Source organism: Berghia stephanieae, chromosome 4 (genome assembly GCF_034508935.2).
Source record: "Berghia stephanieae isolate SIO BIC M18660-M18661 chromosome 4, UCSD_Bste_1.3, whole genome shotgun sequence".
Taxonomy (NCBI): domain Eukaryota; kingdom Metazoa; phylum Mollusca; class Gastropoda; order Nudibranchia; family Aeolidiidae; genus Berghia; species Berghia stephanieae.
The window spans coordinates 93,616,131-93,638,630 of record NC_088363.1 but is presented as its reverse complement, the minus strand read 5'-3'; the positions used below and the strand labels follow the sequence as shown (position 1 = coordinate 93,638,630).

Genomic DNA, 22,500 nt, shown 5'->3' with positions numbered 1-22,500 from the left:
TTTTGGACAATTTGGGCCGGAAACTCCTCCTTCTAATGTCTATCGATTGAAATGTCCTTCATCTTGGCAAAAACTCTCAAATCTGGGATCCCAAAAAGCCCCAGGTTTGATCCGAGATTTTGACAAGAATATGGTCATTTTGATCGATCGATATTTGAAAAACAAAGTTTTTCTGGTCAAAATTTGAATTTGGTATTTTTCTTTCAGAGTCCGGTAGAATAGTCCAGACATCAGACACAGCCATCTGAAACGACAAAGCACCTTTTGTTGTATTTTATTCCGAAAATGTTACTTTCTACCTAGGATGACTCAGTTGTGAATCAGTTGTGAATGACTATTGTCAGTGGTGGACATTGCAGTCGTGATAATAAAAAGGACAATAATACCATGCTCTGAGGACAAAAATGTTTTTGGACAATTTGGGCCGGAAACTCCTCCTTCTAATGTCTATCGATTAAAATGACCCTCATCTGTGCGGTTTGAAATAGATATTATTTGGTTCTATGTGGATGGCTTGGAAAATAAATGAAAGCGCCTAAACCATGAGGAATCCGTAAAAATTAGCAATATAAATGTTCATATTTCTGTTTAAAAGTATATTTCTGGTCTTTTATTTTTTTAAAAACTTTTTTTTTCTAAAGTTGATTTGTAAGTGCACGGCCTGCTAGTCGCTAGTCTACCTTTTACGAGGTCCGTGATTTATGATGACGTTCTACACGGTGTGTAATGACGTCATGCACACGAAATGGGGAGTGGTGCTGAAAGAAGGAGACACGTATAGGGCACAGGGTTGGGGAGAGGTCGGGCGGGGGGAAAGGGGAAATGTTTGAGAGATTTACTGCCTGTGATACACGTCAAAAGAATTGGATAACTCGAGATTTAAAAGTAGTGTAGGTAAATTTACGGTAGATTGGACAACACAGAAGGTGTTGAAGGGTGAGCCGACACAGGTGATTGATTGTACTCACCGTGGTTTAAATTCAATGACAAGCCGTTATTCCGCAAAGTATATCATTACAAGATTAATCTGATTATTACCATGATTAATCTCTGAATGCCAATGGATTAAAATGACACTCAATTTATCAAAAGTCGTAAACCCGAGACTTCAAAGAGATCTAGAACTTGAGGTTTTCTGACAGGTTGTCGTCTATCATTTAAAATCGACCGACATTTCAAGTTCAAGTTTTCTGGCCAAAATCAAATCGATTGTTTAAAATGATTTCAGGCTTTGGCAGAGCATTCTCTAAACCAGATCTGCCTACTTGGAAATTTAAAAATTCCTGATTTTTAGGAGATAAAAATTGTAGTGGCATTAGATAACTTTAAAAATCAATAATCTTCCCTTCCAAGGATTAAATACCACATGAAAATCCTTAAATGTCCTATTGTCAGGAATCGACTTTCATTTGCAACAGTTAGAAATGCTAATGAGGTTCTAAAATTTGAGTCAAAATGTCGTCATTCTACGAATTCTTTGTAACAGTGGGCAGGTCTGGTCCAAACGTAGTCAGACTTGTAAATATCCACGTGAATCAAAGGATCTCCAAATATTATGTGTATTTTTAAAAGAACGTTTCGGGGAAGAACCCTTTGTCACAAAAGACCAAACAAAAACTAAGGAATGCGAGGAGGAGAAGGGGGGGGGGTGGTGGAAAACAACCAAACAAAATGTAGAATGATTGTAATTAATTTTTTTCATTTTTTTAACATGATATTTATTGGGGAGTGTGACGATAATTGGGGATTCCTCACAGTTCCAATAACAAAACACTCGCCTCACAATCAAAAGGACCGGCATTGGTTCTGACTACAGTCAATATATTATAATAATTTGAACTCCTTCATTCACTCGGCAGGGTAATTGGATTGCACTAGCGTTCCAACCACGTCCTGTGTTATCGATGGTTCCAACCCAACACGGTAACAAACAATGAATACAAAAGCAAGGATAAACTCCATGGACGTTATGATGTAATGGCTCTGGAAGACGTGTGTGTGTGTGTGTGTGTGTGTGTGTTTGTGTGTGTGTTTTAAATTTCCAGCTTCAAGTAGTGCTGACACACTCTAAATAGTGACCCATCGTCTCAAAACGGTATTATGTCAGAACGAACCAGATGCTTAAAAGCCGAAATAAATGTTAAACTGGTCAAAAATACAAATTGTTGGCATTAACACCCTAAAATATGGTATCCATTCTCTTCAATAAATCATATAAACTCAACACAAGTCGGATATTTCTGGATATAAATTCAATTTTCAACATCTTAACCAACCCGACTTAATACCGTTTTGAGGGGAATTAAGCATGCATAAAACCATGTACTGCATGTCAATTGTCGAATATAATTGACAAGGTCGACATAAATTACCAGCCATACTGACTGAGAAACTAGAAAATAACAAAAAAAGAAGTTGATTAATTATCTCCTTCATAACCCAAAATGACGGTTAACGTTCAGCGCAGAAACATCCATACACTAAATAAAGCCCCGTCCTCAATCTTCATGACTTTCGGTCGTTAACTCACTCAACCCTAACACCGACTATATCCGTAGTTTACCCTGGCTTACTTTTACCCCATGCCTATTTATTACATTTTTATGAGACAAATTATAGGCGTAGTATCAAAGCTAATGTTTTTAGTTTTTCATGTTAGTGGTAGTTGAATCAAACTATTGTATATGCTTATTTTTAATCTATTTTTTTCCTTTTTTGAAAAGTAGCAAAAATCTCTAGGATTGAGTGAGTTAAAGAAGTTTAACAGTTTTTAGAAGAGATTTGTCTGACGCGAGAGGGAGTTACGTGGGAAGAAAAGTATTGGACTTACAATCAGCAGGAAAGAGGAAAAAAGGGACGCCCAAACACTAGATGGTTGGATAAGGTAAAGGATGATATGAAAGAATTGGGCCTGGAGGAAAATGATGCTCTGAACCGAGATGATGGAGATGTGGCATTCATTATGATAACCCTGGAAAATGCGGGATGAGCTGAAAGAAGAAGAAAAGATTTGTCTGAGCCAAAAAGTTTGTTTGTTTTTTTTTAATGACTTTGCTTCGCTTGTCTTCATATGTTTTTTTCTTTTTGTTTTTTGTTTGGTTTTTTTTTTTTTTTTTTTTTTGTTTTGTTTTGTTTTGTTTTTTTTATCCAGAAATGTTCCTGGTGTTTTGACCTTTTTTTTTCTTTCTTTTTTGTTGTGTTGATTATATATACACATCATTAAGTTTGTTTTTCTTGTTTTTATTTTTGTGAATCTGTTGTTGACCTTACATTTTCCCTCCAAACCTTCTTTTTGTTTGCCTCTTCTAAAAAGTAATGACATGTTACCTGAAATATCGTCACAGTATTCACAATACGGGACAACCTGGGCGATTCATTCAATCTGCAGGTTATTTGGTTTCAACATTTTGTTGAGATATTATTAGTCTTGGCTGATGTGTTATTCTATTTCATTTTAAGAATTTTTCTCTAAATGAATGATTAAAATTATAATCATCATGATCATCATCATCATCATCATCATCATCATCATCATCATCATCATCATCAAAATGATCATCAATGCCATAGTCGTCGTTCTCGTGGTTTCTGTAATATTTCAACAACTGCTGCTATTCCTCCACTACCGCAACCACTTCCTCCTCCTCCTCCTTCTCCTCCTCATCACCATCATCATCATCAACATCATAATCATCATCATCGTCATCAGTCATCATCATCATCATCATCATCATCATCATCATCATCATCATCATCACCACCATCATCACCATCATCATCATCATCATCATCATCATCATCATCATCATCATCATCATCATCATCATCATCATCACCATCATCATCATCATCATCATCATCATCATCATCATCATCATCATCATCATCATCATCATCATCACCATCATCATCATCATCATCATCATCATCATCACCATCATCATCACCATCATCATCATCATCATCATCATCATCATCATCATCATCATCATCATCATCATCATCATCATCATCATCGTCATCATCATCATCATCATCATCATCATCATCATCATCATCATCACCATCTTCACCTTTTCCTTCACGTAGAAGCAGTGTGACCAACAGAAACCATACGACAGTCATCACCAGCCATACATAATCTATGACTGGTAGGCTGGGGGGTCACCATGACATGACTATGATCGTGAGCACGGTATGTAATTTATAGTTGTATTGATTTACAACACACAACAACACGTCAACAACGACGTGGTTTTGGTGACCGGCCGGCCGTACACGCTGTCGTGTCGCCACATCCAAATCTTATTTTCTCTGACAAAGCACATTTTTGTTATTATTATTATTATTATTGTTATTGCTGTTATTATTACTGTTATTATCATTATTCTTATCATTGTTTGCCTTGCTTTATTATTGATTTTACTTATTTGATTTGTTGATGAAAATATATTCTTGTATGAGTTATATTGCCAATTGCCTAAAAAACGTTTTGAATTGAATTGAATTTAAAAATTATTTTGCCCAGAAAACGTTGATTTCAAATACGTATAGATACCTTTAGTAATAATATAGCCTTCAACTTGTGTTTGGAATCTCATAGAAAGACAAGTCTAAATAAAAGTCATATTTGAGAGATTTTGACAAGTCTAAGGGTCAAATTATTATTATATCATTCGATCGATTTTTGTAGTGTTTTCTGACCAAAATTTTCAAAAAGAAAGAAAGAAAGAAATGCATTTTTTCAGAGTATTCTGTTATAACAATGTATTAAGAACGTATGGATTCTGACGTTATAAGCAATGAACAGACAAGCGGACATGAAATAATTAAGAGATAACAAATCGTGAGCGATACAAAATGAAACAAAACAATAGATAGTTCGAAGATGACGTCACTCAGGTCTTTGTTATTGTTTTTTGCCATCCGCGTTTATGAGTAATGCGCACTGAACAATAATAATAATAATAATAATAATAATAATAATAATAATAATAATAATAATAATAATAATAATAATACTTTATTGCATCCCAAAAAGGAAATTTTTTGTACAGACGTGTTATAATTTACATAATAAGATAAAAATACAATGGAAATAGGATGTATATATGAAAAAGGAGTAGCTCCATAACCAGAGCTGCGCTTTATAATATGAATAATTTCAACACTGTAAAATAGTCAAAACTGTCACTATAAATTAAAAATTGAAAAGATTGCAAAACAAATAAATTAATAATTTAATATTTACATTTTTTGAAAGTAAAAATGCGAAATAATTGTATAAAATGATTATTGCTTGTTGTTATAAAGCCTAATACTGGACGGCAGAAATGATTTTCGGTGTCTCTCTGTTTTCGTTGAAATAGAGAAAGGGCGACCACTTCTTTCTGACATAATAACTGATGGTCTTAGTGGATGATACTGGTCATTTAATATTTTAGTTATTTTATTTATACAAAATTTCTCGTATAAAAGATCTACATCGTCAACATCATTTATATAGCGTTTAATAGATTTTTTAATATTTGAATTTATTTTGTTCCTTTCCACTGCTAAGCAATTGCCTCCCCAAGCTGTTATACAAAATGACAAAACACTTTCGATTACTGCTCTATAAAATAATGTGCAGAGGGTTTTATCTATTCTAAACTGAGAGAGTTTTGATAAAAAATATGTACGTCTGCACATCTTATGCCTAATTATTTTCAAGTGTTCATCCCACTTGAGCCTGTCATCAATTGTTACACCAAGGTATTTGTAGTGAGGAACTCGCTGGACGAATTGGTCCTTTAATTTTAACGGTTCTATCGGTTCCTTCACTCTCCTAAAGTCAATCACTAGCTCCTTTGTCTTGTTTATGTTAAGCTCTAGGTGGTGGGCATCACACCAAGACACAAATCTATCAATTTCTTGCCTATAAGTCACTTCGTTGCCATTTGTTATGAGGCCTTGAAGAGCGGTGTCATCTGCAAACTTTATCAAAGGTACACTCAGGTTTTGACTTCTACAGTCATTCGTGTATATTGTGAATAATACAGGGGACAATACACAACCTTGAGGAGCACCAGTATTTGTAGTTATACAGGAAGATATGTTTTGTCCTAATTGAACATATTGTGCTCTCTCCGTAAGAAATTCGAGCACCCAAGCAATTATATACTTGTTTAGATTCAGACTAGTCAATTTTTGAACAACCAACTGAGGTTGCATTGTATTGAACGCTGAAGAAAAATCTGCGAAAAGCAATCTGCAATAGCTCTTAGCGTGATCTAGATGCCTGTAGATGTTGTTTGTAAACAGCAAAATGGCATCCTCTACGCCACGTCCTGGTTTGTAAGCAAATTGATGACTATCACTCAATGGCATAAACTGGTTCCTAATTTTAACAAGAACAAGTTTTTCTAAAGATTTCATGACTATTGAAGTCAGTGCAACAGGTCTGAGATCGTTCATAGATTCAAGTTTTTCTTTTTTTGGAACAGGAATAATTTTTGAAGTTTTCCAAATTTCAGGGATCGAAACGCATTGGAGGGACCAGTTAAAAATATGTGTATAAATGGGGGACAGTTGATGGGCACATTCTTTTAATAATTTTCCTTTCAATCCATCCGGCCCAGCAGCCTTCTCTCGTTTAGTTTCGAAAATACGAATCTCGTTTCTTCTTCACTGACCTCAATAGTCATTTCATCTTCCAAAGCCCTGTCTAATTTATGTTTTTCATTTTCAATATCAAATTTGTTTGCTGTGTCAAAACGTGAATAAAATTTATTTAGAGTTTCAATTTCGATATCTTCAGATATAATCGTGGGCTTTGGATTATAGTTAACAGCAGTTTTAAGCCCCCGCCACGTGTCCCGTATATCCCCAGAAGAAAAGCATTTTTCAATTTTATTTTTGTACTTGTCTCTACAACTGGATATTACCCTCTTTATCTCTTTTTGTTTTGTTTTCATATCTTTTTTGTTTTAATTGTATTAACCCGACTATAAACGTCCATGGATACACACAGGTTTGTGTGTTGGTCCGTTATACTTCCGGATGGCAATGTTGTGAACTCCTTGGCCAAGCGCATTCTATCTATACAATCTAGACTCACGTTTTGATAAGTTGGGTATTATTATATTTATCAATCGGTCGAAAGTGGAAAGATAGTTTTTGCCAAGGTGAAGGTCATTTAGATCGATCGATATTTGAAGGACGAGTTTTCTAGCCAAATTTGTAAACTATATTCATATGCCTTTCCCGAGTAAGACAGTTTAATTGGTTCTACTAACACCAACTAATTTTCATTATAACCATATCAAAATAAGCCCGTTACTTCTTTCGGTGACCAGACGTTTGTATATGAACCTAGCTTGAAAAGTCTAATGCGGAATGTTTAAGTAACGGGTATAATAACAACAAGATTGTCTTTAGTGCATTTTTTTGTTTTGAATTTGTGGTTTCAGAGAGAAAACATGAAATAAACACGAGTAAAAACGGCTACATTAGTGCGGCCATGACACTCGCTTTCGGATCGGAAGGTCCTGGGTTCGAGCCTCGCGCTCGGCGCATAGTTGAGTCCTTGGAAAAGGCTCTTTACTCACATTCTCTCACCGTACTCGGGTGTAAAATGAGTACCTGGCCGTTAACAGCATTGTCTTTGTTCGAAAAATTGTAATATCGCCTAACAGGCGTCATGTCCCGTCCTACATGTTAAATGTTGCTGTTAGTCAGGGAACTATTGTAAAGCGCTTTGAGCACGTTTAGTGGATATTGCGCTATATAAAAGCTTAATCATTATTGACACTCCTATGATTTGTCATCAATTGTTGTTGTCAATTCCAGTTGTGTAAAAAATAAAAATCTTACACGGCCACACTGACTTGTGAAGATAAATGTTTGGATTCAATGGCTGCTTTTTGTTGTGGTTTTTTACGTAATTAAATGTTTCAAGAGACTGTCTTAAAATAAAGGTCATGTGTATCGTGCTTCAAAAATTATAGGAAAACTCCCCAAAAGACGTGAAAGACCAACAACATGATCTGATTGCCCAGCTTAAATAAAGACTTCACGGCCACCACTTTCAAGCAGTTTCAACAAAGAGGTGGTCGACCTACTTACATTTATTTACATTTTCAAATGTTATCTAAATCTTTTTATATTATTATATTATGGTCTATATAGATATTCCGTCGCCTCTGACCTCTGGAGCACCTAGTATCATTTTCGTTATGAAAGCCAACCAGAACGGAGTAAAGTATTTGTAGAACAGCAGGTTGTCAAAGCACATTATAGAGCCAGCCATCTCCTACGTAAGTACGGAATGAGTTAAATGAGAAAGAACGACCAGTCATGTACTTAAGAAGATGGGGGGGGGGGCAACAATAACAAAAATAGTGGACAATGAAGGGGTAAGTAGAAGTATTTTATAATAATATTGGTTCAACCTGTATTTTCTCAAGCATGGCCCAACTTCCTCTCCTTACAAACTATAGGAAAATTTCTTCTTTATATCACAAAATTTAAAGAAAAGTTTTTGTTTAAGCTATTTAAAAAACTTGACACTGTGTTGCAGAGCTAATTTTGCTGAACAATATAATGTATCGAATAAACGTGTTGCTTTTCTATTTGAGTATGCCAAATCCATTTTTGTGTTGGGTTGGCCTGATGGTGCAGGGAACATTCTGGAAATGGCCGGTAAGGAGGGGGTTAGGGGAAGACCAAAACCTTTTCCAAAAATGATTGCTTCATCAATGGATATTATGTCAAAGTCAGTGGGCTGAAACGTAGTGAAGGCTATTCCATTAAAAACAACTACACATGAAAGGAACATTGAACCAACATTAAGCTTTTGTGAGAAGTCTAGAAATATCTTAACAATTTTTTAAAAAATTCAGATAAAGTAAAAATCAACTTAGCATTTCAATAATCTTCAATACCAGGGACGCCCACACACACACACACACACACACACACACACACACACACATATATATATATATAGAGAGAGAGAGAGAGAGAGAGAGAGATAGATAGATAGATAGATAGATAGAGAGAGAGAGAGAGAGAGAGAGAGAGAGAGAGAGAGAGAGAGAGAGAGAGAGAGAGAGAGGATGAGGAAGGGTTTAGAGTTGAAGGGCGATGGATGGTGGTTTCGCACATCCCGAAATGACAGCCAATGTAAATCAAGACCAATTTGCAATCCTTCAGATCCCCTTCAACATTCGAAATCCAATGGGGAATACTTGGGTCTTCCCAGCCAAATTAAACAAGGTAATGTCACCACAATCCTGTAAGTTTACACAAGAAACATTTAATGTGAATGTGTTTGACTTTATAGAGAAAGAGCCACCGACAAGGGTTTAAGGTGATGAAAGTGTAAGGTCATGGAACATGGCATGGTTCGATTAAATCTTTAAAACTACAACTTGCTTTAATCTTCATATCATTTACACACATTTCCACCATCACCGCTATTAACGACGACGACAACAACAATAGCAACAGAAACATAAACAACAAAAAGTAACAAATATATTATTATACAAACTCTACCATGCCAACACAAAAACAATAACCACCACCACCGACAAAAAAAAAACAAACCCAAATACCCTACAAACAAACAACGGCACCAGTTACAGCAACAAAGAGACAAAGAATAATAAATTTCTTTTCACTCTGATGATCCTATGACAAATCTACATGACCACAAGTCTATAGGCAGCCCAACAAACTACAATCTTTCATACATCCTGCTTTCATCTGTTTATTCCTCTATTCCTTACATCTCTCTCACATCACTTGCAATCATCCCCATTCTTTGTGTAATCCACTTCCCCGAGTAATCAAGAAATAATCGAGTCCACTGACTCGCCAAAATCTTTACCAAACAACTCTTGCCCAACACGTTTCCCGCCTCTCCCGAACAAATATTTCCACAGCACCGAATGGTACACCAAGACTATATTTACCTTTCAAATTAAATACTACATATTGAGGACACAATGACAGAACATTATACGTTCCGATTGAATTATGGGATACTCAGGTGACGCCAGGCATCCTTATGCTCCAAGTGCGTTACGCCACTGAACATACTGGAACTACACAATACCAACGGAATTGGCCCATTTCGATTGTTGACCACAAGTAAAGCTTTTCACGGCTCCACTCAAACGACTTGTCAATTCAATAGACCCGCTGACTGGACAAGCCAGGGCCTAATTGGTCAAGAATAGTCCATCATTCAATTATATTTGACCACGCTGAAGAGGCTTACCTTTGTTACACGTCTAGATGATTTGATAAGGATCAAAAATATACACTGTTTCAATGTGTGACGGGGACAGGGTATCTCATCGCATACATGTCTGCCAACAAATTCATGATTTTTTGGGGTGGCTGAATATACTTTCAATTGAACGAAATAGAATGAAAACATTTGTTTTGTAAAGACCAAAAATGTTCTTTTCGAAGGGAAAAATAGAAGCGCGACTCTCCATTTCTATAAACTTAAGCAACTACTGATGTTGCTCCTACTTTTGTTGTCTCCGATTTAATTGAAATTGATCTCTTCTCTTGAAATATAAATGTCATATACTAACTAGGCCACTGAACCGCAGTGTCAAAAATCAAATATCTCATTATAGGAAGAACCGTGCTTTTGAAAATTAAAAAAAAAAGGGTGGGGGGGGGGGTGACTTTATATTTGAAGAAAATATGAGACAAAAGATGTTTATATAGACTAATGCAGTGACGGGCAAAGCAGACAGAAAGAAAAGTAAAATAATAAATCAACAACTAAAATAAAAAGTAAACAAACAAAAAAAATTACAATCTGCCATCCAAGGCTGGGGACGGAACCTCAGTTCTTTGGATTGTTGGACAATCGTACCCGCCATGATCATTTGAAGGAGGGCATTGTCAAATTGCAATTTCTTTGACCAATGGCCCTTGACGCCGCAGACCTTAAGCTAGCCGTTAAATAGGTATCCCTTGGTCAATTGGGCGAATCGGGGGTGTGGGCTCTCGGTACTTTCAAGCATGTCTCGAAAAGAGTTTTGTCAAGGAAAGGCCTCTTGGTTCTCGGTGAATACTAGGTCATAGATTTTGTCATTACTCAATGTCATCGATTAAAAAATAAGGTGTGGTGGTGTCTAGGACAAGGCAAATTATGTCAAGTCAACTTTATACCGATAAAACGCCTTTATTTGAGACTGAGAGTGAGATAGATAGAGAGATAGATAGATAGATAGATAGATAAATAGATAGAGTTAGTGAGAGAGAGAGAGAGAGAGAGAGAGAGAGAGAGAGAGAGAGAGAGAGAGAGAGAGAGAGAGATTTGAATGGATTGAAGTTTTTGTTATGAGCCTAGAGCTTTATTGTGTAGAGGATTTGGCGTAATATAAATAAAATTCATTATTATTATTATTATTATTATTATTATTATTATTATTATTATTATTATTATTATTATCATTATTATTATAATAATAATAATAATAATAATAATAATAATAATAATAATAATAATAATAATAATAATAATAATAATAATAATAATAATAATAATAATAATAATAATAATAATATTATTTCATTGTGGCCAGAGAAAGTTGGCATAGTATATTCAATGGATAGATTACTATGGCCTCCGACATGATAAACAATCTAAAACCCAAAACTTCATAGAAATAAACAACTGGAGAAAATGTTCCCGCCAAAAATGGGGGAATAGTGTTTTGTCATTGTCCGGCATGTGTGCGGGAGGAAAACAAATGACATGAATAAAGAAGGGTGATTAGGTGATTAGTCTGTGCTGAGATTATGGAAAGAATAGAAAGTTAGATAACAATAAAGAGGAGTGGGTTCGAATTGGTTGGATTTGACAACAAAATAATCTTTGTTCGTTTGTATGATTTTGTTTTGCTTGTTGTAACCCTCTCCTTACCAACCACAGGAAAATCGTCACATTCGTTACGATCCAACCAGCACTTTTATCATTCAGATTTCGTTTGTAAATCACACAATTTAAAGAAAAATGTTTTATTATAGCTATAAAAACTTGACAATCTGTTGGAGAGTTCATTTTGCTGATAAATATTATACATAGAATGCATTTGTTGCTTTTCTGTTTGAGTAAGAAAAAACAATTCTTGTGTTGGTGGGTGTGAAATTATCGGGAAAGTTCTGAAAATGGTGGTAAGGAAAAGGTTAAAGCGTCTCTATTTGTTTCGTGATTGGTTCAGACCATTGGCCAAAATGAAACATCTTTAGAGCAACAACACTTTATGTTTCACGCTGCAACAAAAGGACCACGTGGCTATTACATTCCCCTTACATCATTTATTATTCATCCCCTCTTTAAAACAAAATGTTAATTTTTCATATCCTGTATATGAGTCATCTTTAGGAAGTTCCTGTCGTTGGTGAAAGTCATTGCTTATCATTAACTCTTTAAGAGTGGGGTTCGATTTTTTTCTAATCTTACTTTGTATCTTTCCACCTTCACCATAGAAGCTTCAATGAAGCCAAGATAGCCTTGCTTAATTTCCATCTTGTTGACTATGGATGGGAACTATGTAGTTACAACCGTATTACTAATGTAAGAAATTGATCCAATAGTTTGATGTCACGTCGCCCAACAACGGCGGCCATCGTGGTTCTAAACAAAGAAAATCTGTACTTTTTATTCTTCATGCTGGCGAGAACTCTTCATATGTCTTGTGATCAGAATGTGTAAAAGTCAAATCATGATCAGATTTTTTTTTTCCTCTGGATACGCTTTTATGCTCAAAGGAGAAATATTTCATAAGGGCGTCCGCCATTGTTCTGATAATTTAGAACAAATTATTAAGTTACCATGCGTCATTATGAGGGAAGTGACGTTATGACTGTTGAAGCGTATTATGGCAGGAAAATAATTTCCCTCTCGCTGCTAATGGTTTAATTTCCATTTACTTGATAAATCACAAAGATAAGAGGAACGCGATAAATAACTAGTGAAGCCTATCCTATTATTGTCGTAATCATAAAACAGTTATGGATACATGCATGGACTTACTACCGAACAATGGGTCTTGTTTCTCTAATAATACATGTAATATATTATTTGAACAAGAAAATGCACATTATATAGCAAACGGTTTGTCCTACCAATCTCCTGGTGGGGATTAACCAGAGAACAAATGTTATCTTTATTAGCCTACTTGTGTATCAGATTACTTTCCATGTCATGTTTTTAAAATAAAAGGATTTTCTTCGAATACTTGTCATTTTTCTTAACTTGAAATCTAATTTTATAAAGGCTATTTTCAATGCACTAGATATCCTCCATCTGCAAAATGTTCGTGAAATGCTTTTATCGGTGCTCTCCAATTTAATGACATCTTATCTAAAATTTCGTTGAAACAAATCTTGATGCACATAGATTCTTCGTACACTTGTGATTTATATTGAAATTTTATGCGGAATATTAATAGGGTTTGATTCTCCAATTTAAAATGCTCTTAACTCTCTCCAAACCAACTAATTTCAGAATTTTACTTGAAACTTCATACTCAACCAACACAAAAATATAGTTTTCAAACAGAAGAGCAACGAGTATGTTCTGTATTTTGTTCAGAAAAATGAGCTCTGCAACACAGTAGTGTCGAATTTTTATGGCTATAACTATAACAAAATGAAATCAGAATGAGAAAATTGTTGGCTGCATCGTAACGACTGTGACGATTTTCCTTTGGGTGGTAATGAAAGGGTTAAAACACTCCTTGTGGGGCTCTCCAATTTATTGAAATCTTAACTAAAATCTCAAACTAATCTTGATACACACACAATTGTGACAGACCTTAAGCAACAGAGATATCGGCATGACGAGCCATTCAAAAAAACGCGTACCCTCTTTAAAATTAAATATTGACATGCTTTTATATTGCGCATTTGCACAGATATGTAATGCTCAATCGTTTCCCATTCTCTCCGTATGCCGGGTGTAAACAAATTTACACTATGACCTCACGCCTGAAAGGAGTCCTTTTTTATATCAGATCTATTACAGTATCAGTCAGGACCTAATGTGATCATTCACATCTATATCTGAATCGAATAGAGTACAGCGAAGTTTTAAGATTTGACTCGACTGTACAGAAAGATGCAATATTTTCCCAGTAATTATAAGGAGGGGGGCGGGGAGGGGGGGGGGGGGAGTCCTAAGGCTCCAGAACGCTCCTACAGACATGGCTTTGATAATCCCTTGAGGCGAAGACGTATTTTCAGAACAAGAATGGAGATTACCGAGTCCCATATAGTATACAGTCATTGTCCTCCATCCGGTAAATAAAAAAATTAAAAATTGAGCTTTATATAGCGCAATATCCACTAAATGTGCTCAAAGCGCTTTACAGGGGATCCCTGGTCAACAGCAACATTAAACATGTAGGACGGAACATGACGCCTGTTAGGCGATATTACAATTTTTCGGACAAAGACAACGCTGTTAACGGCCAGGTACTCATTTTACACCTGAGTACGGTGAGAGAATGTGAGTAAAGAGCCTTTTCCAAGGACTCGACTATGCGCCGAACGCGATGCTCGAACCCAGGACCTTCCGATCCGAAAACGAGTATCATACCACAAGACCACATAGCCGCACATAGCCACGCTGACCATCGCTTCTTTGTCACAAGACTTGACAACCAACTATGTATACTCGGAAACCGACGCTAGAATGGAATATAACACGACGCTGGAAATCTGAGTAAGATTACTTTGAAGGAGGCACTAAGTACCACGTGGCGTTTACGGTCAATGAGAAATGAATCAAAACAAATAGAAACATTTGCGTCCAAACATTGAGATGGGTCCTGGAAATGGGTTGGCCAAACACAACTAACGATAAGGCACATGTCAACAGAGCTTGCCTCGAATTTCGACCATTTAACCTGGAACACGTCATCAAGTAAACAAGCACGTATATCGAATTACATCAATAAGTGTCAACAATCGGATTAACGGATAAACCAGATGGTCGTTGTCCATAAGTCCAGTTGGTGTTCATTTAATATTTATTGAGTATAAATTTGATGAATTTTAGTACAGTCAAATCCGAGTGAAATGGAAACAATTTCACCAATTTCTTTAAGCATGTAGGTTTCAAAATCCTAATTTGAATTTAATTTAAAAACCTTAAACCTGAATCGGAAGGATTGGGGGGGGGGGGGGGAGAGAGAGAGAGAGAGAGAGAGAGAGAGAGAGAGAGAGAGAGAGAGAGAGAGAGAGAGATTTCGAATTGAATTTGACATAACACTTACAGGATTTATTTTTTGTTTGTTGTAAAGAGCCAGATCTACACCAACTCTACCATCTGCCGACCGATGGCTTCTACCGGAAGAACGACCTAATTAATGAAAGTTTGATTTCAACGTGTTTGGTTAGTGTTGTCTTCCTCTTCTCCCCAAAGGCGTTTTCATGACCCAGTTGACAACCTTTTATCATTAATAATAATTTCTAACAGAATCATTGTATGCACAGACTTTCCGATGGTGTCAGATTAAACCGGCTGGCAAACATCCAATAATACTCAGTTCACACATTCTTGGTTAAAGCTTTCACTCACATTCATGACATAATACATTGCACTCTCTTCAGTTTCCAGTATTGTCAACACCCCCCCCCTCCCCTAACCCTTTCCACAACAACCAACATCCAAACAGTCTCTCTACTGAAAATTATAATATATAATAATAGTGATAACAACAACATTAACAACAATGAAAACAAACAACAACAACAAAAAACCCAAACAACTGTGAATTCATTATGACATGCCATTGAATGGAAATTGCTGCTGCTATATCCACCACCCCCAACCCCCCCCCCCCCCCCCCCCCAACCCCCCCCCCCCCCCCCCCCCCCCCACTACCATTTAATAATGGAAGTGATTGTTTTATTTTAACATTACCTATCCGTACGCAAGCAGAAAACGTTTGACTGAATATACCATCAACAATGATATATTGTTTTAGTAATCACGAATATTCTACAAATTACATCAACGACTTTCATGAATGTCGATGCATACGAAATTGACAGCTGATAAAGCGTTATCTAAGGGAATGGATATGCTGATAACATAATTCACATCCCATGGGCGATATAAACCTTGATTTATCAACATCTACATCTCTAAGATTTATCATGATTATTATCATATTAATATTATCATCTATGGAGTTGGTTAGATCATAATAAATTGATTAATGGTCAATTTTGACGTATCTAGTTAAAAAAAACAACAACAAAAACAAAGAAAAAGTCACGGCTAATGAAAATATAGGAGCTTATAGGAGGCCACGAAGAAGAAAAACCCATGAAAGAAAGAATATGGGTACAAAGTGGAAAAGAGAGAGAGAGAGAGAGAGAGAGAGAGAGAGAGAGAGAGAGAGAGAGAGAGAGAGAGAGAGAGAGAGAAGCGCACAAATAAATATAATATAAATATTGGAAAATAGAATAGACCGATGAAAAGCAATCAAAAAATTATCTATAAATAGGCGGTAAAAGACTATTTGTGTGTGTGAAGAGGGGGGGGGGGGGGGGGTGTGGCTGGATCTATGAATGATGTCAACAGTACATTTTGAAGAACGTGGTCTTAGTGGTAAATGGCCAGTATAGATTGTATGCGCTTGGCTAAGAAGCTCATAACATTGCCATCCGGAAGTATAACGGACCAACACACAAAACTGTGTGTATCCATGAACATTTATTGTCGGGTTTAATACAGTTCAGTGAGCACTACTCATAAACGGGGATGGCAAAAAAACAATAACAAAGACCTGAGTGACGTCATCTTCGAACTATCTATATTAGCACTATCTGTGATAGGGAAGGTCCTACACTACCGTAGGATGACAAAACAACTTATACATATTTTCATTTTGGCAAGAAGAAGTCCAAAAAGTCATATTCAACCCTGAGACTTCTAATTCATTCAAACTGATGTTTTCGGACACGTCGGATTCACCTTATATTGATATAATGTGAGCAAAAAGTTTCTATCTGAAATGAGAAGAAAAAAAAAAAAGATAGAGAGGAAAAGAGAGAAACGTTGTTGTGTATAGCGGTATTTGGTCCATTAGGCAAGGCGAGGAGATGTGAAAGGAAGACCGACATTGACAGGTAAAATAAAAGAAGTCAGAGGCCAGGGGTAATGAAGTCGCCAAGCCGCCCGCCCCGCTTGATGTGACAAAAACCTGGTAGAATGAACATTGTCGTGGTCTGACTAAACACTTTTTAAAAAACAATATTTGGCCAATTTTTTTACTACAAATATCAATCGAATAAGATGACTACCAACTAACAGGTCTTAAGATCTCGTATCTGACTCCTCAAAGGAAGTCTTTCAATCACGTTACGTCCTTCTTCGATTTGAGACTTCAACAAGGCAAGTTAAGGATAAAATCTAATCGTTCAATAACTAAAGAAAAACTTTTCTGGCAAAACAAAAGTGACCCGGGGGGGGGGGGGGGTGATTTGTCAGAGAACCACTACAGCATAGGCGAGGGGGGAAAAAACCAAAACAAAACAAACAAAACTTGTGGACAATGTCACTCTCTGAAATGACCTTGACCTCAAAGCCAGATGGATGGCGAAAAAGGCGATGTTTTTACCATGCTAATGAAGGAGTCTTTGAAAGATAGTGAAATTTCATCCAATTGAAACAATTCAACATTTCAGAAAAGTCTCGAATTAAAGATTTTTAGACAAGCTGGATTTGGGGGGGGGGGGTCATTTTATTTCATCAATACATTATGAAGTTTAAAACCATTTGGCTATGTCAGACAGAAAAAGTGGTTTCTCATCTTTATGCAAAATCAAGCGATGTTGAGTTGTGTCCTTGAGAAAGGCACTTTACACGCAAAGCCTTACTCAACGCAAGGGTGAAAGAGTCCCTGGTCATATTCCATCACCTTGTTAGAGTCCGTATACAAAAAAGGACACCTAATAGACGACTTGCACTGTTTGAAACAGAAATTCGGTTCAGTCTATTCAAAAAATAATTTTCTTTCGAATTCCCCCTGGATATAAATAAATACTCGTATGTCAAAAAGGAGCTGCCACGGACAACTACGAAATATCTTAAACCCCAAAAAGTCTTAATTTCAAGCGAAAAAAAAGACTAGATTTCCACCCACATATATTGTTGCATTTTACTTTAAATTGCTTTAGGACAGACACAGGGTGGTATGATTTGGTCTGGTTTTCAGTATTGAGTCAAAGAGAAGCATCGTCATCCATTTTTCTCCAAAGTTTTTGTTTAACATCAGAATCCTTTTTTGTTTTTGTTTTTTGTTTTTTTAAATCCGACTCTGGAAAAAATTGGCACGCAATATACATCTGAGTGTGTATTAGCAATCTATTTATTGTTAATGGCAAGTCTAGTCAAGAGATCATGTCCACCATGAATAAATTGATAAACTATAATACATACTGTGGCTACAGAAGGTTGGGGATGTCCTTGATGCAAAAGATTTTAATCCTGATTCTATTCCTCGAGGCAATTTATTGTCCTGCAACTTGGTCAGGTATTCTGAAAACAAAACGTGAAATTATTTTGAAGGGAGCGTAACAGATATAGCAATAGTCACTACACACTATGTCAAGCCGCTTTATAAGTGGTGACAAGACAACAGCAACACTTACCGTGGAGAAAATATGACGGCTGTAAGAAAATATGATCATTTCTATAATTCTTCAACTGAGGTGATATCGTTTTACAGCGATTTCTATTCAAACCCGTCTCAAATCTCTCTTTGTAGAACGGTTACCAAATAACAAGTTGTTTTGTTGTTTACTCTTTACTTTATACCTTTCTTTTCACGGTGGTTGTTGCGTCACACGGTCCAATACTTTACTATAGGGTATCCATGAGTGAAGCGCTAAGCAGCCCGCCTAGGTGAAGCGCAATCGTTTAGATGAAAACATTGGCGATGACTTTTGAGGCCGTCTGCAGAACCCATGAATAAGAACGGTCGGGAGATGACTGACAAAAAACAGTCGTCAAAACCCAATACAGAGAGGTCATATATCGTGTTTTTATCTGGACCAGAAAACTTTCACTTCAAATATCAATTCTTAGCATGTCAAAACTCAATCCTGAGACTTCTTTGAAAAGTATCGGGTTGGAGAATTTTTTGACTACTCGAAAGGCATTATAATCTAGCCTAATTTGAAGTAAACATTTTATATATTTTATTCATGCGTTTTGTCAGTGATTTAATATTTTTTTAAAAAATATAAAGTGTAATTTATAATTCATTATTATATCATATAATAAGAAAGGTTACATCGGCAGTGTATTCATACAAATTCCATTCAACATTCGCCATGCATGAGTGCAGAATTCTATTTATAAATAAGCTTCACAACAAAAGAGGTGCACGGGTCGCGTATCGTCGCGTTGTAATGATTGAATATGAACATATCATTTGTATGCACACGTCTCTAATAAGTGTGCCGCCAATGAATGAATATAAAATTTTGTGTGTTGCGTGTATGTTTGTGTGTGTTTGTTTGATTGTGTCTGTTTGTGTAATAGAAAGAGTGTGTTGTTTCTTTAAGCGTGTTCATTTGTGTTTGTGGCGTGTGTGTATATTTAGTTAAAGGATACTAAGAGGTCGTGTTCAAAACCTCAACCGTGCTGCAGCTGGTTTTAAAGTGAATGAAGATAAAGGGAGAACAGGAGGAGGGGAACAAAAAAAACTTTTATAATTGCTAGTCTTCAGACGCAAGCAGCCCTCAAGCAACCAACAGTTGGCTCTTTTCAATTTCAAATATCCGGTCATAAGTCCGTTAAGATGCCATCTTTAGGTTGGTGAGTTATAATTGAGCAGTGAGTGCACAACGAAACAAATGGGTTGCTTTCTTTTGATGGTCTGGACATATATTGTCATGTTTGTTTTTTTTTTTGTTTTCTTTATTTATTATAATTATTTTTTTTTTGGGGGGGGGGGGGGGGGGGGGGGGGGGGTCAGGCTATGAGTTTACGAGGGCTACGCTATGCTGCACACACGTGGTCAATTGTAATGAAATTACAGAATGAACGAGAATGAAGTCACTTGGTTCTCAGTTAATTCATTTTTGGAGGTCACCAGATAGGTGATTGGTTCTCACTTACACAAAGTTGTGTGTCCATGTTAATGTGCTTGTTTGTATGTATGTATGTGTGTGTGTGTGTGTGTGTGTGTGTGTGTGTGTGTGTGTTAGTTTTGTGCAGCTATGTGGTCTAGTGCTATGACACTCGCTTTTTACGGATCGGAAGGTCCTGGGTTCGAGCCTCGCTCGGCGCATGGTTGAGTCCTTGGGAAAGGCTCTTTACTCACATACTCTCATCGTACTCAGGTGTAAAATGAGTACCTGGCCGTTAACATCGTTGCCTTTGTCCGAAAAATTGTAATATCGCCTAACAGGCGTCATGTCCCGTCCTACATGTTCAATGTTGCTGTAGACCAGGGACCCCTTGTAAAGCGCTTCCCCTTGTAAAGCGCTTTGAGCATATTTAGTGGATATTGCCCTATATAAAGCTCAATTATTATTTTTTTAATGCTTGTTTTGGCGGACATGATTGATGAGCATTTTACATAACCGCATACTTTCCACAAGAAGTAGCTCTATTATTATTATTGTTGGTCCAGTCACACATCAAAGAAGATTGAGAGAGTAACATTTTCATTTAGTTACGATATTACAATACAGCCATGTTATCATCCTTAAGTCAATAAATATGTATAGCATTCTTGTCATGTCAATTGTATTATAATTACGAGAAATAAAGGCATTTATGTGGCGCATTTCAACGGATTCATCATGCTCAATGCGCTTCACAGTGCTTCAAAACCTTCAAAAGGAGCATAATATTTCCTGCCAACCAATGTTTTGTTTATTCATCTTAACTACGCCACTACCACATCATCTCATTCATCTGTGGTGTTTCAATCATCCTGTTTTGTTGATAAAGGGGAAACCCGAAACGTTCATTTGATCTGTTTTTGTAATTAAATTGAAGCTTACATTCAACTTCACGTTATTATTTATTTCAAAACCTCAAAAGCTCTCAGCTCATGTATTCAACTATCAGGCCAATATTGCCATGCATCTTTTCAAATCAGCATTCTTGCAACCTCAGTCACCGCCTAAAACTAAAACTACAGCCAGGTACACATTTATTGAGTGGGGTTATGTATGTAAACGTCTCATTCTCGGGCATTCGTCGAAGTAATTCATGATAGATTCAACTGGAATCACGTTTGGTGACCAAGTGAGCCAAATAAGGGTTAACCGTATGGTAAGAGAGAGAGAGAGAGAGAGAGAGAGAGAGAGAGAGAGAAAGAAAGAGAGAGAAAGAGAGAGAGAGAGAGAAAGGAGGGGGGGGGAAGCAAAAAACCCGTTCAAAACCGTGACAACCCCCCCCCCCCCCCAACCCCTCCATCCCAGGTGGAAGTGCAATGTCAAACCACTCTGCCACTTCGAGCTTATGAAATAAAGAAGAAAGATAAAAGAATATATTATGTGTGACAATCTGTCTGGAATAAATCAAAGATTCGCTCTCTTTTTTTTTTTATCTTATCTAGTTTTTTTCTTTTTTTTTTTTTGAGAACAAAGTCGAACAAAGATAAAAACAAATGGAACAGTGAGGAATGAAAGGCAGAAATTGAGATCGGTTTATCCCGTTTTTTTTCTTTTTATAGAAATTTATTTATTTTTGTTTGTTGTTGTTTTTTTTGTTTTTTTTTTTGTTTTGTTTATTAAATTTTGGCCAGAAATGTTGATTCAAATATTGATTAATTAAAACGACTCTCAACTTGTCGAAAATTATTAAACCTAAGACTTCGAAAAATTCTTCCAAAATTAAAAAATGAAAAGCTTACGGGATTTTCGACAAATTAGGGATCGGATCATCTCTATTCGTCTATATTAAAAAAAAATATAATTCCTGGACAAAAGCCTTTATGAGGCTAGGAGAGTATGATGTACACCTTTGAAAAACAAGACGATTCATTTATTAAAATAAAAAAAAAAATTAAAAAAATAAAAAACTCTGACAAGTAATAATTGCGTCTAAAACCAAAAGAAATGTACGGACGTGACGTGGCCACTTAAAGTAATAAAACTGAAAATCAACAACAAAGGACTCCAACCTGTCTTTGACTTTCCTTCATTTAATGGATTCGTACTTCAAATCAAAGGAGAGTCAGTCAGGTACGGTACGTACGATTTGGAATGTCACCGTGTCAAATAGGACGTTTGGAAAATGGAGAATTAAAGCACACCTAAAAGTCATTTGTCCTATTTACATTTTTTTTAAATAGATTTTACATGATATAATGATGGCTATCGGGTCAAACCTACATATTCTGTATTCCTGTTTGTTGTTGATCGGTTAATGGACTTACTCTGAAAAGACACGTTTTTGAAAACGTGGCCAAAAAAATCGACCTTTAAACGATGGCGCCCAACCAT

At 36.3% G+C, this 22,500-nt stretch overlaps 1 protein-coding gene across 3 annotated transcripts in view; it reads right to left on the bottom strand.

The window, feature by feature from the left end:
- The window catches only part of LOC144971594 (protocadherin-1-like), a 156,407-nt gene that overhangs the window by 95,807 nt on the left and 38,100 nt on the right, over positions 1-22,500 (bottom strand). For 2 of the 3 annotated variants that reach the window (XR_013645168.1, XM_078912660.1), the window contains exon 2: positions 18,473-18,571. The gene's annotated coding sequence lies outside the window, so the exon portion shown is untranslated. Of the gene's footprint in view, positions 1-2,830; positions 2,991-18,472; positions 18,572-22,500 lie in introns of all 3 variants that reach the window. The other variant, XR_013645169.1, reaches the window with a different exon arrangement.